The sequence below is a fragment of the Dryobates pubescens genome, chromosome 1 (assembly GCF_014839835.1).
Source record: "Dryobates pubescens isolate bDryPub1 chromosome 1, bDryPub1.pri, whole genome shotgun sequence".
In the NCBI taxonomy this organism is placed as follows: domain Eukaryota; kingdom Metazoa; phylum Chordata; class Aves; order Piciformes; family Picidae; genus Dryobates; species Dryobates pubescens.
The window spans coordinates 38705457-38721904 of record NC_071612.1 but is presented as its reverse complement, the minus strand read 5'-3'; positions in this window follow the sequence as shown (position 1 = coordinate 38721904).

The following is a 16448-nucleotide window of genomic DNA, read 5'->3' as shown; positions in this document are numbered from 1 at the left end:
GACTGCCCAGGGGGATGGTGGAGTCACTATCCCTAGAGGTAGTCAAAAAATAGGCATGTCATGGCACTTTAGAATAGACTAGACTAGAATAGACCAGACCAGGTTGGAAGAGACCTTCAAGATCATTGCGTCCAACCTATCATCCAACACCATCTAACCAACTAACCCATGCAACCAAGCACCCCATCAAGTCTCTCATCACTTTGGGACATGGTATGGTGATCATGGTGGTATTGGGTTGATGGTTGGACTTGATGAGGTCTTTTCCAGTCTTAATATTGTATGATTCTAAATCTTCACAGTACAGTATCACAGTACATTAGAGGTTGGAAGGGACCTCCAGAGATTGAGAGCAACCTCCCTGCCAAAATAGGATCACCTAGGGTAATTCGCACAGGAATGCATCCAGGCAGATTTTGAATGTATCCAGAGAAAGAGACTTCACAACCTCTATGGGCAGCCTGCTCCAGTGCTCCATTACCCTCACTGTAAAGAAGTTTCTCCTCATGTTGAGCTGAAATATTCTATGTTCAAGCTTGTACCTGTTGTTTCTTGTCTTGTTAGTCTGCACCAATGAAAAGAGCTTGGCCCCCTCCACTTGACACCCACCCCTCAGGTGATTATAGACATTGATGAGATCCCCTCTCAGTCTATTCAAAATTTCAGATATTTTACTACTGCTCTTGCACCATCTTAGGCATCTGTGAAAAAAACAACAACAAAAAACAATTCAAAAATTAGTAATGATATATTTCCTTTTTTGGACTAAGGTTTAAGGACTAATGCTTCTGTATAAAATGCATGATCAAGGTAAGTAGTTAAATAAATACATAAATGGAATTTTCTAGGTCTGAACTTTGATAGTGACAAAAGGAAGGAAGAAAAGGGAAAAGGGACAAGGATAAAGGGAAAAAGGAAAAGAATAAAAAGGGAAAGAGAAAAGGAAAAGGAAAAGGAAAAGGAAAAGGAAAAGGAAAAGGAAAAGGAAAAGGAAAAGGAAAAGGAAAAGGAAAAGGAAAAGGAAAAGGAAAAGGAAAAGGAAAAGGAAAAGGAAAAGGGGAGAAAAAAAAGGAAAAGAAAACAAGAAGAAAACAAAAATACACAACAAAACAAACACGCAACAAAATGAAACAAAACAAAACTAAGTCATAAATAACTGTAAGCATAAACTTGCTTACAGATCCTTTCCAGGAAGATACTTTGACAATATTTACATTGTTCTGTATTCCATCAGCAGAAGGTAACGGAAAAGGAAAAATGTTGGCTTTGTAGAAGCTACAAGCATAAACTACACCAGCTGGTGCAGTCTGTTGGGAACTGATATGTGGGTCAGCACTTTGCATCATCAGCATTTCTTTTCTTCAGCAAAACCACCTGCTTGAGTAAACAGGCAATATGGGGCCCTGGTGTAACAAATTACATTATTAAAGAGACAACTTTCTAAATTTGTGGCCTACTTAGGTTTTTCATCCAGATTATGCTTGCCTTCCCTGAATAGAAGTGTGGTTTTTCTGTAAGTAGCTCCAGTGAGCTCACAGGTACTATAAAGATAGTAAAAAGAAGAAAAAAAAAACTTTGCTAGTGTCGATGTAGTGGAGTGAAAAATATCAACAGAATGTGAATTTTATTTACCTAGATGTAAATTTCTGTTGAGATGATCAACACTTACCCTCCTACACAAAGTCTGGAACAGATGTTGAAAGCTTAGTCAAAAGTTCTTTTGCACAGTATGCTTTCTAGTAACTTGTGCTATATCGAGAGTTTAGTTTGCTGTATAGATACAAACACCTGGGTTGTGACCCAGGAGAACCTGGGTGAGGAGCCTGAGGGAACTAGGTTGTTTAGCCTGGAGAAAAGGAGCCTGAGGGGAGGTCCTCTAACTCTGTATAACTCCCTGAAAGAAGGTTGAAGCCAGGTGGGTGTTGGTATGTTGTCTCAAGTAACAAGTGATAGGATAAGAGGAAATGACCTCAAAATGCATCAACAGAGGTTTAGATGGGACCTGGGGGTACTGGTCAGTGGTAGACTGAACATGAATGAGCCTGCAGTGTGCCCAGGTGGCCAAGAGGGCCGATGGCATCCTGGCCTGGATCATTCTGCCCCTGTACACTGCACTGGTTAGGCCACACCTTGAGTACTGTGTACAGTTCTGGGCCCCTCAGTTTAGGAAGGATGTTGACTTGGTGGAACATGTCCAGATAAGGGCAACAAAGTTGGTGAGGGGTTTGGAACACAAACCCTATGAGGAGAGACTGAGGGAGCTGGGGTTGCTTAGCCTGGAGAAGAGGAGGCTCAGGGGAGACCTTATTGCTCTCTACAGCTACCTGAAGGGAGGTTGTAGACAGGCAGAGGTTGGTCTCTTCTCCCAGGCAACCACCAACAGAATAAGAGGACACAGTCTCAAGCTGTGCCAGGGGAGGTTTAGGCTGGAGGTTAGGAAGAAATTCCACACAGTGAGAGGGATTGCCCATTGGAATGGGCTGCCCAGGGAGGTGGTGGAGTCACCATCACTGGAGGTGTTTAGGAGGAGACTTGATAGGGTGCTTATTTGCATGGTTTAGTTGATTAGGTGGTGTTGTATGATACGTTGGATGCGATGATCTCAAAGGTCTCTTCCAACCTGGTCTATTCTATTCTATTCTATTCTATTCTATTCTATTCTATTCTATTCTATTCTATTCTATTCTATTCTATTCCATGTGGAAAAATGCCTTCACTGAAAGAGTAGTCAGGCATTGGAACAGGCTGCCCAAGCAGTTGGTTGAATTCCCATCCCTGCAGAGGTTTCAAAGAGTCAGAGATGTGATACTGAGTGACATGGTTTAGCCCCAGCCTTCACAGAGTTAAAGAACAGTTGGCCTTGATGATCTTAAAGGTCTTTTCCAACCAGAACAGTTGAATGATTGTATGATGCTATGATTCTATATTAACATGCAGTAAATTATTATGCATTTAGTTTTGCTGCTCTGTCTTGGAAAACGTTTAATTCCAGGGGAATCAACTCTCTTTCATCTGTAAGGACAGGCCCATCAAACCCAGGGAACCACACCAAAATTAAAATAAAAACAAAGCACACACAGTCACAGTAATTGGAAGCAGATGGGATAAGCTAAATACGGCATGAGCATAAATGAAAACTGAAAGACCTCATGAAAATCTAAAAGTCAAAGAGTGTCTCTTTGGAATAAGCTGTTGAGGGTTGGCCTTCCATGAAAGCTCTTGATGTTTAGAAGTGTAGTTCAAGATCTATGTCTTGTGAATTAATCAGCATATTCATATTTTGGAAAGGTTATAAAAGGCATAGTGTTGGCTGAACATTAATTTCTGAAAGGAAAAAAAAACCATTCCACTACTTCCTGGGAGATGAACTGTTTCATATTGAAACGAAATGCATTTAAAATGTTGATGAAAAATTTTGAAGCTATTGAAAATATGCCAGTAATATTTTTTCATATAATTTCTTTTTTTTTTTTTTTGCATTTGAATTTGCTTATCTAAAATCCATATTGACTGATGCCAAAAATAATCAACAGAAAATATAACAAAAAATGCTCTTCTCTTTAGACCATACCATATCATATACTCTATTCTTTCTCCTCTCTTTCTTTCTCTCTTATTCTACTAGAATAGAATAGAATAGAATAGAATAGAATAGAATAGAATAGAATAGAATAGAATAGAATAGATCAGGTTGGAAGAGACTTTTGAGATCATCGCGTCCAACCTATCATCCAACACCACCTAATGAACTAAACCATGCAATCAAGCACCTTATCAAGTCTCCTCCTAAGCACCTCCAATGATGGTGACTACACCACCTCTCCGGGCAGCCCATTCCAATGGCCAATCACTGTCTATGAAGAATTTCCAGCCTAAACCTCCCCTGGTGCACTTGAGACTGTGTCCTCTCATTCTGGTGCTGGTTGCCTGGGAGAAGAGACCAACCCTCGCCTGTCTACAACCTCCCTTCAGGTAGTTGTAGAGAGCAATAAGGTCTCCCCTGAGCCTCCTCCTCTCCAGGCTAAGCAATTCCATCTCCCTCAGCCTCTCCTCATAGGGCTTGTGTTCCAAACCCCTCACCAACTTTGTTGCCCTTCTCTGGACATGTTCCAGCAAGTCAACATCTTTCCTAAATATTGACTATTATGGGGGTAATTTAGAAGTGCAGCCCTATAGATCCTCCCAATTAATATGTATATATAAATATTTATATATATAAATATATATATGTAACACATGTATACATAAACTAAGCACATTTTATGAAGAGACACAAATAATATTGTTTTCTTAGGTTATGCTCACAGAGAGAGAGACAGAGAAATTATTTATCTCTGAATTTATTATATGCTAAGATTGTTGGGCTTTTCAAAACAAAACCATCAAATTAACTCTTACTGGAATTGACAGAGAAATTCTAATATTGAAGTGAGCTTTTCATTACGAGATGTGAAGGTTAGAGAACTGCGATTGTTTAGTGTGGAGAAAAGGAAGCTGAGGGAAGATCTCACTGTTCTTTACAACTGACTTAAAGGAAATTGAATTGATGTATGAGCTGGCCTTTTTTTCCCTAGTAACTAGTGACAGGATGAGAGGAAATGGCCTCAAGTTGAACCAGGGGAGGTTTAGGTTGGATATTAGGAAAAAAGTTTTTTTCCTGAAAGAGTGGTGAGGCATTGGAACAAGCTGCCCGGGGAGGTGGTAGAGTCACCCTCCCTGAAGATCCAAAAATATGTGGACATAAAACTTTGGGACATGTTTCAATGGCCATGGGACATGTTTCAAAGGCCATGGTGGTGTTGGACTGAGAGTTGGACTTGATGATCTTAGAATTCAGTATCAGGTGTAGTTTAACAAGTGTAGAGTAGTGATAATTATCTGCCCTCTTCCCTGATCTACTGACTATACTCTTGCTGATGCAACTCAGAACATGGTTTGATTTTGTTGCTGCAATGGCATGCTGCCAGTTTATGGGGTTTATGTGCTCTATGTGTAACAAAACTAAGTGAAATGTCCCTTGGCAATGGATAAGCTTCTGGTAAATAAAGGGGATTTTTAAAAGTAAATATTACTATATTTCTTCACTGATTAGAATATTATTCAAACATCTCTAATCTTACTTTGGAGACCAGAAATCAAATGTTTAATTGTTTAAACATTGTCCCTTCTCACCTTTTGCAAAGCAGACATTTCTAACGATACTTAGACAGCACTTGCTGTAACAAATACACATTTGTGGGGAACAACTCTTGTTTTTTCTGCCTCTAATTTGTGTCTGCAAAGTATTGCTTAAGGCATAAAGAAATTGGAAAGCTTTGTTAGGAACTGGGATTTGTAGATCATAACCTGGGAGAAAAAGTATCCTTTCCCCCCTCCCCCAATGGGTTGAGAAACACTTGTGTAGTGTTATATTACCCAAAATATTATGGAATCACAGAATCATTAAGGTTGGAGAAGACCTCTAAGACCATCAAGTCCAGCCATCATGAGAAGCTACCCTATGAGCTTCCCCACCTTCACTGAGGAGCTGCATTTAAGCTCAAGCCCTGGACCTTCACTTGACCTGTGTTGTAGTCTTGTCTAGGCCTAACCATCTACCCTTCTGATCTGGACCCTGATATCTTGACCTCAGATCTGCCTCATCATCATATGAGCTACTTCAAACATCTGCCCAACAGCTCATGAACTCATGCCTTTTTCTCCCTTACTATGGCAGTAGTTCAGCTGACTAAATTAAATACAACTACACACTTCATATATAATTAAAACTATACACTTAATATATACTTACTTAATAAGCAATTATTGTATATACAGTAAATTTCAATGTCTTACCATGGTATTAGGGAATTAGGAGCATGAATATCCAAGCTTCTTCTTTTGAGGCACTTGTATCATAGAATTGTTAGAGTTCAAAGGGACCTCAAGGATCATCTAGTTCCAGCCTCCCTGCTGTGGGCAGGGACCCCTCACCCTAGATCAGGTTGCTCAGAGCCACATCCAGCCTGAATAGTACTGGAAAAATGATAGCAGATGCTAACTATTGTCATAAGGACTTCCAAATATTTCTGCTTTGCAACTGAATGGAAAACTAAAAATAAACACACAAAACCCAAACAAAACAAAACAAAGAAACTCACACAACAAAATCCCAAACAATCAAACACATTGAAACCCAAACAGATTATTCTTTTTTTGCAGAATGAAAGCTCTGATTTTTTAAATTAGTGGGTTCAGATATATTGTTTTCTGGACCAAGAGTCAACTCAAAAGATGTGTTTTTGTCTTTTTTTTCCTCTCTCTGTCTTACTATAGAATCACAGAATTGTTTCAGTTGGAAAAGACCTCTAAGATCATAAAGTCCAATCATCATGGATGTCAAGTTCAAGCATCTGGACATTAGGAGAAAAAAATCACAGAAAGAGTAGTCAGACATTGGAGTAGGGAGATGGTTCAGTTGCCACCACTGGATGTGTTTAAAGGTCATTTGGATGTGGTGTTTGGGGATATGGTTTAGTGGTGATCTTTGTAGAGTAAGATTAATGGTTGGACTTGATGATCCCAAGGGTCTTTTCCAACCTGAATGATTCTGTGATTCTTTGATCAGCCAAACACCACCATAGACATTAAACCAGGTCTTGAAGTGACATAACTATGTTGTTTGGTTTTTTTTCCAATGCCTCCAGGGATGGTGAATCCACCACCTCCTTGGGCAACTTATTCCAATGCCTGACCACTGTTTCAAGAAAATTTCTTCTCCTAGAACAATGCTCCCAAGACAAGAACAGTTTTTACTCACATAGTGGCTACTGGGGTCTGCTGTTTGCTTGCTCTTCCTGGGTGTCACTGTTGGGAACACTCTTTACAGTGAGGGTACTGAGGCACTGGAACAGGTTTCCCAGGGAGGTCCCATCAAGTGCTCCATGCCAGATTGGATGAGGTCTTGAGCAATCTGGTCAGTTGGAAAGTGTCCCTGCCCAAGGCAGGGGGTTTGAATTATATGATCTGTAAGGTCCCTTCCAACCTAATTGACTCTATGAACCTATGAACATACCAGAACTAGAGCACTCCTTTGTATCACTGTATCACCAAGGTTGGAAGAGACCTCAAAGATCATCAAAGATATCTTTCTACTTTTGACCCTGTGGCACTTGCTGGCACTGAAACCTGCTTGATCTTTTCTTAAGTAGAATCTGTTGGGTTTTGATAACATATTATACTCCTAGGCAAGGAAATAAGGGATAGTATCTTGAAAGGAAGTTACCCTGCTACTTAATTGATATTTATTACAATGATATGACTTAATAGGAAGAATGTGCTGTGTCAAGTCTTGAATGCTCCTGCTCAGCAGCTTCCTGTGAATGCCACCTGCATATTAATTATGGCACAGTGCTCACCTTGGTTTAATATTCTTCTTTTAAAGGAAATGAAAAAGAACTGAATGTGAGAAGGGCTGTAAGTTATTCAGAACAAAACTACAGAAACTTGCTCTAGACCTGGCAGGGCTATATTAACTAATGACAGGAGTGAGGAAACTGTAAAAGAAGAGATTAGCAAATCCTTTGTCGCAGACTTCTTCATCCACATCAAGATAAGTTCTCAGGCAGGATCTTTTCCTTTTTTTTAATTTTATTTTTTTCCCCAAGGAGAATTCAAGGAGGGAGAGAGAAAGAGAATCAAGATATAGGTAAGAGATGCATTCAAGCAAGACAGTTTCTGGGGTTTAGGGGATTTGTATCTTTCTGCTTGTGGAAGCATTGTGGCAGCTGATTTGCCTCTGCAGATGTTTAGCAGTCACAGGAAATCAAATTATTTTCAACAAGAGAGCAAAGAGAATTCTCACAGAAGTAGAAATTGAGAGGTGGAAGAAACATGTCTGTGAACATGAAGGGTTCAGGAGTCTGCAGGGAAATGAGTTTGAAATCAGAAATACCATTGATGTAATTCCAATCCTTGAAGGAAATATTCTGAAAGTTGCAAAATGCATTCTAAACAAGTACTGAACCTACACAGAAATTTTCACCTTCTCTAGCAAAAACAAGCTGCTGATAACACAGGGAGACAGTAGAGGAGCTACTAGAAGTAAGGTGCCAAACTGACAGCCTGACGTCCTGTTCAGAAATGAGATGGAGCTTTTATACAAAAAAAAAGTATTTCTCTGTGACCTTTCCAACTTTCAACTCTGCAGACATCAGCCTGTGAAAAAATGCAGTGCTATTTTTGCATCTGTAAGAAGTGGGACCATAACACTTCAGCTCTCTGGTAACCTTCATTGTTTCTTTCTTCAAGTTTAAATTATCTCAGCCTTTCTCTCAGTACTTTTTCAATTCAGAATTTAATTTGTTGTTGGTGGTGGTTTTTTGTTGTTTGTTGTTGTTGTTTGTTTGTTTTTACTTTAGAGTAGTAATCTTGAGATGCCAATCTTGAAAATATTTCTCCTTAGTAGCAACCACAGATTGTCTCAGGCACTCACAGGTAGGTTAAAAAACAGTCAGATATTTCTACTATTTCTAGTGTAAATTCCCTTTCTGTAAGGTATCAAATATAAAACTGGTCATTTTTGTTTCTACAGAAATTGTATTTCTGCAAGAATCTTGTAGAAAAAGTGGTGCACTTCAATTACTAATATTCCAAAGTCAGTGATTGAACAAACATGTCCAAGAAGACATATAAAGGCTTTTTGAGAAAGAGAAGAATATTATGGCATTACACATCTAAAATAAATCACAACACTCCAAATATAGTATCAGAGGAGGAAGATCTTTACACGGTAACTTGTGAGAATAAGCGCAACTAAGAATAGTTCTTTAGGGTTTAATAGTTTTACCATTCACATTAATTACTCTGTGTACCTTGGAATCGTAGAATCATAGGACGCTTTGGGTTGGAATGGACCTTTAAAAGTCATCCAGTCCAACCCCTCTGCAGTAAGCACAGACATCCCCAACTAGATCAGGTTGCTCAGATCCCTGTCGAGACTTTCTTTTAAAGATCCCCCAGCTGAAACTGAGACAGAAGCGAGTAGTTGGTTGAGAAAGGCTCTTCAATCTTATTGTCACTTTTATGTGAAAAGGGGAAAGTTAGAAGAATAGGAAAGGATAAAAAGCAAGGAATTACTAAAGCAAGGGATAGTCACTACCCAGCATACAGAGACATCTCACCAGTCCTAAGGGTTTCATGTGAGGCTGGTGAGAGGCCTCAAGCACAAGCCCTATGAAGAGAGGCTAAGGGAGCTAGGATTGTTAAGCCTGGAGAAGGAGGCTCAGGGGAGACCTTATTGCTGTTAGCCATTGGAATGGGCTGCCCAGGGAGGTGGTGGAGTCCCTGGAGGTGTTCAAGAGGGGATTGGATGTGGGACTTGGTGCCATGGTTTAGTAGTCATGAGGTCTTGGGTGACAGGTTGGACTTGATGATCTCTGAGATCTTTTCCAACGTTATTGATTCTATGATTCTATGTAATAGTGGAGCTCTAAATATCCAGCAGTCACTTATGCAGCCACACTTCATTAGCCAGTTGCCATAGTTTCTTGCCCAAGTGCCTTTCTGCAGTTTTCTGCTTATTGTATAGCTCTAAATTGTGTCTGTGCCAGCCATTCGCGAGGTGGGGGTCTCTCTGCCTGAAGACTTCTGACCCACTCCACGACATTTGCACAGTAAGCTTTAGCTTCCAATGCAGCACTCTTGAGAATGGAACTTGTGGTTTTGTGCAGCACCTCGGCCAGCTCTAGCTTGCACAGCAGCAGCTCACGGTTTTATCAGGTACACAGTTCTCAGAATTGCAGAGCTAAGTTCAGAGCCAAGTGTAGGATGATACATCCTGTTTGACTATGCCTTGGAACAGAGTGACTGGAGAGCAGCCAGGCAGAAAGGGACCTGGAGGTACTGGCTGATAGTAGGGTAAACATGAGCCAGCAGTGTGCCCAGGTGGCCCAGAAGGCAAATGGCCTCCTGGTCTGCATCAGGAATAGTGTGGCCAGCAGGAGCAGGGAAGTCATTGTGCCCCTGTATTCAGTACCAGTGAGGCCATACCTTCAGTACTGTATCGAGTTCTGGGCCCCTCAGTTTTGGAAAGATGTTGAGTTGCTGGAACGTGTCCAAAGAAGGGCAACAAGGCTGGTGAGAGGCCTTGAGCACAAGCCCTGTGAGGAGAGGCTGAAGGAGCTGGGGTTGTTTAGCCTGGAGAAGACGAGGCTCAGGGCAGACCTTATTGCTGTCTATAACTACCTGAAGGGAGGTTGTAGCCAGCTGGGGGTTGGTCTCTTCTCCCAGACAACCAGCATCAGAACAAGAGGACACAGTCTCAAGCTGTGCTAGGGAAAGTTTAGGCTCAAGGTGAGGAGAAAGTTCTTCACTGAGAGAGTCATTCATCATTGGAATGTGCTGCCCAGAAAGGTGGTGGAGTCACTGTCCCTGGTGGTGTTCAAGAGGGGATTGGACGTGGCACTTGGTGCCATGGTCTAGTCATGAGGTCGGTGGTGACAGGTTGGACACGATGATCTTTGAGGTCTCTTCCAACCTTGGTGATACTGTGGTACTGTGATACTGTTATTGAGGCTAAAGCTCTGCCAAGTCTGATGATGAACCATGTTTAGGCAACAGAAACGGCCTTGGTCCTTTTGTATTCATTAGCCAAGTAAATCACTGTTCCTTGGAGTAAAATTAAGACTTACATAATTTATGCAAGGTTACCCAGATAAGGAGGAATGACAGCACTACAGAAAAGATTTAGAGATTCACAGATTGCATTGGTTGGAAGGAACCCTTGAAGGTCATCTTGTCCAAATGGCCTGGTATCAGCAGGGACACCTCCAACTAGATCAGGCTGCCCAGGGCTACATCAAGTCTTGAATGTCTCCAGGGACAGGGCCTCAACTTCATCCTTGGGCAATCTGTTCCTGTATTTCATCACTCTCATTGTAGAGAGCTTCCTCCTTATGTCCAACCCAAATCTTTTCTGCTCTAGTTTCAAACCATTGCTCCTCATCCTGTCGCTTCAAGCCTTTCTAAACAATCCCTCCCTCAGCCTTCCAATAGATCCCCTTCAGATATTGGAATGCAGCCACAGTTTCAAACCTTCTCGGCTCCAGACTGAACAGCTCCCATTCTTTCAGCCTGTCTTCATAGGAGATATGCTCCAGCCCCCTGATCACCTTTGCGGTCTCCTCTGAATCCACTCCATCAGGTTTGTGGCTGTTTTGTGTTAGGGGCCCCAGAGCTGTTGTACTATGGACAGAATATTCCAGGTGAGTTCTCACCAGAACAGAATACACATTTGACATCATTTTCTAAGATTGTTATGCTCAGAAAAGAAAAATCACAAATGGATCCTCTCTAGCTCAGCTGATAAGGCTTTTATCACTTCTTTGTCATAGATTTTTGTTTTCCTTAAAGCTATATATTGAGTTAAGTTTTTGAGCTGACTACTAAAAACAATGTTTTATGGAGTACAAAAACATCCCATGACTTTCATAAGGCAGATTGGAATACAGAGTACAAGTGGCCACTGTCCATATTAAGATACCCTTTATAAAGAGCACCTGATTCTCTTTTCAGTTCTATGATTTTTATTCTTTGAACACACTTTTTTCTTCTTTTTTTTTTTTTTTTTCCCCCACCATGCTGTCACATCAAAAGGAACCCAGAAATATCTGCTTCAGATATCCCAGCAGAGGAGCAGGTCAAGTTACCTCTCTTTGACCTTAACCCTTCAGTAACTTTCCAAACACCTACAAAATCTTCACATTGCCAATGCTGTTCTGATATGGATTCTCTTAACATTCCAATGTAGAACCTACCACACACATCACATCGTTTGGCTTACTGCTGGCAGTCTGAAGGATACAGATAGTCATATAATTACTGAACACTCACAGACCTGCATATTCTTGGGCTGTTAGAACATATTATTAAATGTGACAGAGAAATTTTACCTTTACAGTATCACAGTATCACCAAGGTTGGAAGAGACCTCAAAGATCATCAAGTCCAACCCGTCACCACAGACCTCATGACTAAACCATAGCACTAAGTGCTACGTCCAACCCCCTTTTCAACACCTTCAGGGACAGTGACTCCACCACCTTCCTGGGCAGCCCATTCCAATGGCGAACGACTCATAATGCAAGATATCTTCCAAAATGGTGATCTGGGAAGGAAGAATGTTAAACCCAAGGAATGTTAAACTCAAAAAATGTTAAAACAAGACTATGGAATAGCATGCTCTGAGGTCTGGTCATAGGTGGGAGTAGAAATGAGTGACTTAACAGTTTTAGATCAAGTCAAGAACAAAGATTAGGTGGGCCCAGAAGGTGGTGGTGGGGGAATAAATAAAGAAGGTAAAGTGGAAGGGGAAGGGAAAGCGAGAGGGGAAAAGGAAAGGGAAGAGGAAAGGGAAAAGGAAAAAGGAAAGGGAAAGGAAAAATAATTTAAAAAAAAAAAAAAGAGGAAGAAAAAAGAAAATAAGAAGGAATGGAAGATGATGTACATGAGGAGGAAACCAGGAACTTGTCCTAGTAGTCCCATCAAGGCAGATGACCAAAACCAACTGGTAAGATCCTCCTGTGTTCTCCTAGAATGGAAAAACAAATGTTCACCATCCAGGGCTAAATGAACGGGTCATATCCCACCATCAATGCTCAGGCTACTTTTTGGCCAATATGAAGAGATAGACTGGTCCAAAAAAAATGTCCTGGAAGCAAGAAATGAGAATGGCAGGAGACTAAGAAATAAATTACTAAACATTTGATTTAATCAATTGGATTTATGGTTGTGATCATATGCAGAAAAAGAAGGGCAGTACTACTTTACTTCCCTGAGAGAACAATAATGGTTATGCAAGATACTTTGGTTCAGATCTAACATTAGAAATGAGATTAGCTATGTCCAAAGGTATCAAGCAATGTGAGAAAGAATAAATGTCATTAAAAGTAACTTTGCATATGTATAAAAAATTATCCAAAATCTTATTGAACTCATAATAGACAAAGGCACACTCCCTTAAAATTACTTATATTTCCCCTAATCTACTTTAGAAATCTTTTTATCAGTGTTAGAACATTCAGGTTTGCAATCATAAATCCTTCTTAAAATTCAGAGAAGAAAAAAACCAAAAAAACCCAAGCAAAAAACCCCACAGCTATATTCACTTGTACTTCTTCTCCTGCTGAGCATAACTGACCTGGAATTATGCTGAGAGGAATGAGATCAGATCCAAGCCTGTTATTCTTTTCTTAAGTTTCATCTCCTTTATTTAAAGTAGGAAGAAAACACATCCTTTTCAAAGACATAAGTAGCTGCATGACTGCACATATTTTTAATTTTGAGGGATTTGTAAAGAAATTAAATTTACAACTCATCCATGTGCCCACAAAAGTACATCATGCTATTCATAGTACTACAGAGAAAGAAGAAAAGTTTAGATGTCATCTCCTAAGCAATGAGAATACAAAAGTGCCAGACTCTTCAGGTTTTCATCTGATGTAAATCAGCATAGTTCTGCTGGTGTCAAGCACACTACAAATCACCAGCTTTATAGATACATAATTTGGATGATGGGAACTTTGTCAAAAACAATTAATATAAAACTCTTCAAAGGTCTGTTTTCTAAATTGTCTTTTATCTCCTCACTTAATAGACAGTCTAAGAAGTAATCTGCAGGGGGAGACAAAGTAAAAACACCACGGTGGGGGCTTTAAGTGTGAGGACAGCCTGAGCTTGTTTGGAACCCTGTGGAAAATTGTTACTCCATTGCAAAGATAAATTAAAGAATCATAGAATTGTTTCAGTTGGAAAAGATCTCTAAGATCATTGAGCCCAACTGTCAACCCAATACCACCATGGCCATTAACCATGTCCCAAAGTTTCACATCCACGTATTTTTTGAACATCTCCAGGGAGGGTGACTCTACCACCTCCCTGAGCAGCCTGTTCCAATGCCTGACCACTCTTTCAGTAAAGACATTTAGAATCATAGAATCAGTCAGGGTTGGAAGGGACCACAAGGATCATCTAGTTCCAACCCCCCTGCCATGGGCAGGGACACCCCACACTAGATCAGGCTGGCCAGAGCTTCATCCAGCCTGGTCTTAAACACCTCCAGGGATGGGGTGTCAACCACCTCCCTGGACAACCCGTTCCAGGGCTTCACCACTCTCACAGTGAAGAACTTCTTCCTCAGGTGAAGAACTTCTTCCTCAATATACAATCTAAACATCCCCTAGGGCAACCTGAGGCCATTTCCTTTCACTCATTTCACTCTATCAGCTGATATTAAGGAGAAGAGACCAACACCTACCTGGCTTCAGCCCATTTTCAGGGAGTTGTAGAGAGCAATGAGATCCCCCCTCAGCCTCCTTTTCTCCAGGCTGAACAACACTAGTTCCCTCAGCTGCTCCTCACAAGACCTGCTCTGTAGACCCTTCACAAGTTTTGTTGCCCTTCTCCGGACATGCTCCTCCAACATTTTAACTGTCTTCATGTTGTGAGGGGCCCAAAACTGACCCCAAATACTCAAGGTGGGGCCTCAGCAGTGCCCAGTACAGGGCAAATAACTAACTTCATATATATGAGGACAGGATAAGAGGAGAGAGGTCCTCTTCCTGAATATATGTTACATTCAAGTCTACTTGTATCCACTCAGCAATTTGGTAAAACTGGCAAAGAATATTTTCCAGTCTTTTTCCTTAACATTTTATGCAATTTTTCTTCTCTCTTGGGAGTAAAATTTGAAGTATCACTGATTTAAATACACAACTTTTGGAATAAGAAGTAAACAGGAAACAAGCATACAAATGAAAAGCACCAAAAAAAACCCCAACCAAGACAACCAAAACCAAACAAGATCATAATGGTAATGTTTAAGAAATTTCAGATGAACACAAAATATTCTGCTCACTTTCAGAATCAAAAAGGGATTTAAGCTCCATTTCACATAGCCAGCTGGAAGTTAAATTTTCTGGCAGACTATGGAAGAGAAATGGAACAACAGGTATAGATTTGATCCCAAACAGCCTTTCTCTTGACAGTTCTATCATGTAAGTAATTTAAACCCATAAGGACTGTTCTGTGTGAAGTTTTACATGTTCATTGACATCACAGCTGGTAGAAAATTAAACAAAGAAAAGTTCAGTCAAATAAGGATGCCCTTCCCTCCTCCTTCAATTGCCTCTGACACAAATTAGTATTTTCTCTTCTTATTTAATGAACTGACTTTAGTCTGTTTGAAGACCATTTTGATGATTAGATGGCAAATGAAACACGATCTGACTACAAAGTAACACTACCAGAGCTTCCACTCAAAAATGTATGCTTAGGTATATAACATGGAAAGCTGAGATAAGAGTTGATAGAATCATAGAATTGTTTTGTTTGGAAAAGACCTTGAAGATCATCAAGGCCAACCATTATCAGACTCTACCAAGCCTGGTGGTAAACCATGTCCCCCAGCACCACATCTCCGTCTTTTTAAAACACTGCCAGGGACAGGGATTAACCACCTCCTTAGAGAGCCTGTTGCAGTCACTGGAACCCTTTTATTTGAGAATTTTCACCCCCTATCCAATCTAAACCTCCTCTAGTGCAACTCATAATCTCAAACTGCACCAGGGGAAGTTTAGGCTTGAGATGAGGAGAAAGTTCTTCACAGAGAGAGTTGTTAGCCGTTGGAATGTGCTGCCCAGAGAGATGTTTGAGTCATTGACCCTGGAGGTGTTCAAGAGGGGATTGGATGTGGCACTTGGTGCCATGGTTTAGTGGTCATGAGGTCTTGGGTGGCAGGTTGGACTTGATGATCTTCGAGGTCTTTTCCAACCTTATTGATTCTATGATTGAGGCCATTTCCTCTTGTTCTGTCCCTTGGTACTAATAAGAGACCAACAACTACACGGCTTTAACCTCCTTCCAAGTAGGTATTAAGAGTCAGAAATCCTCCTCTCAGCCTCCTTTCCTTGAATTCTAACAACCTGTCAGATCTTTTGCACTGGATGTGGATCACATGGCCTCTTATTGAAGCAACAGAAAAGATATCCAGCTTTAGTTTCCTGAATGCTCAGTATCCTCAAGAACTTTTAAAATGCTATAAATCTTCTGGGGGTTTCATGGTGTGATTTACGGCTTTAGATTATAGTTCCTACCAGTAATATCAGCAATTATTAGTTGATTTACTCACTTCTGAGCTTACATGGGGTGGCTTCTGATATCCATATGTAAATCAGTATAAATACTCTGTGATACAGGAATAAATATTACTAATAGTAACTTCTTATATAGAAAGTAGATATAAGACTTCTAAAGAGATGTTTTGAATGCATGCTTATGTAAATGTATATAAATTTGTCTAAGAGAGGTAAACATCAACTTTATGCTAAGACTTCCTTGTACTTTATCTTGACAAATCAGAAAATACATGTGGGTTTGATTATGTTCACTAGATTTTGCTGACTGCTTGAAAG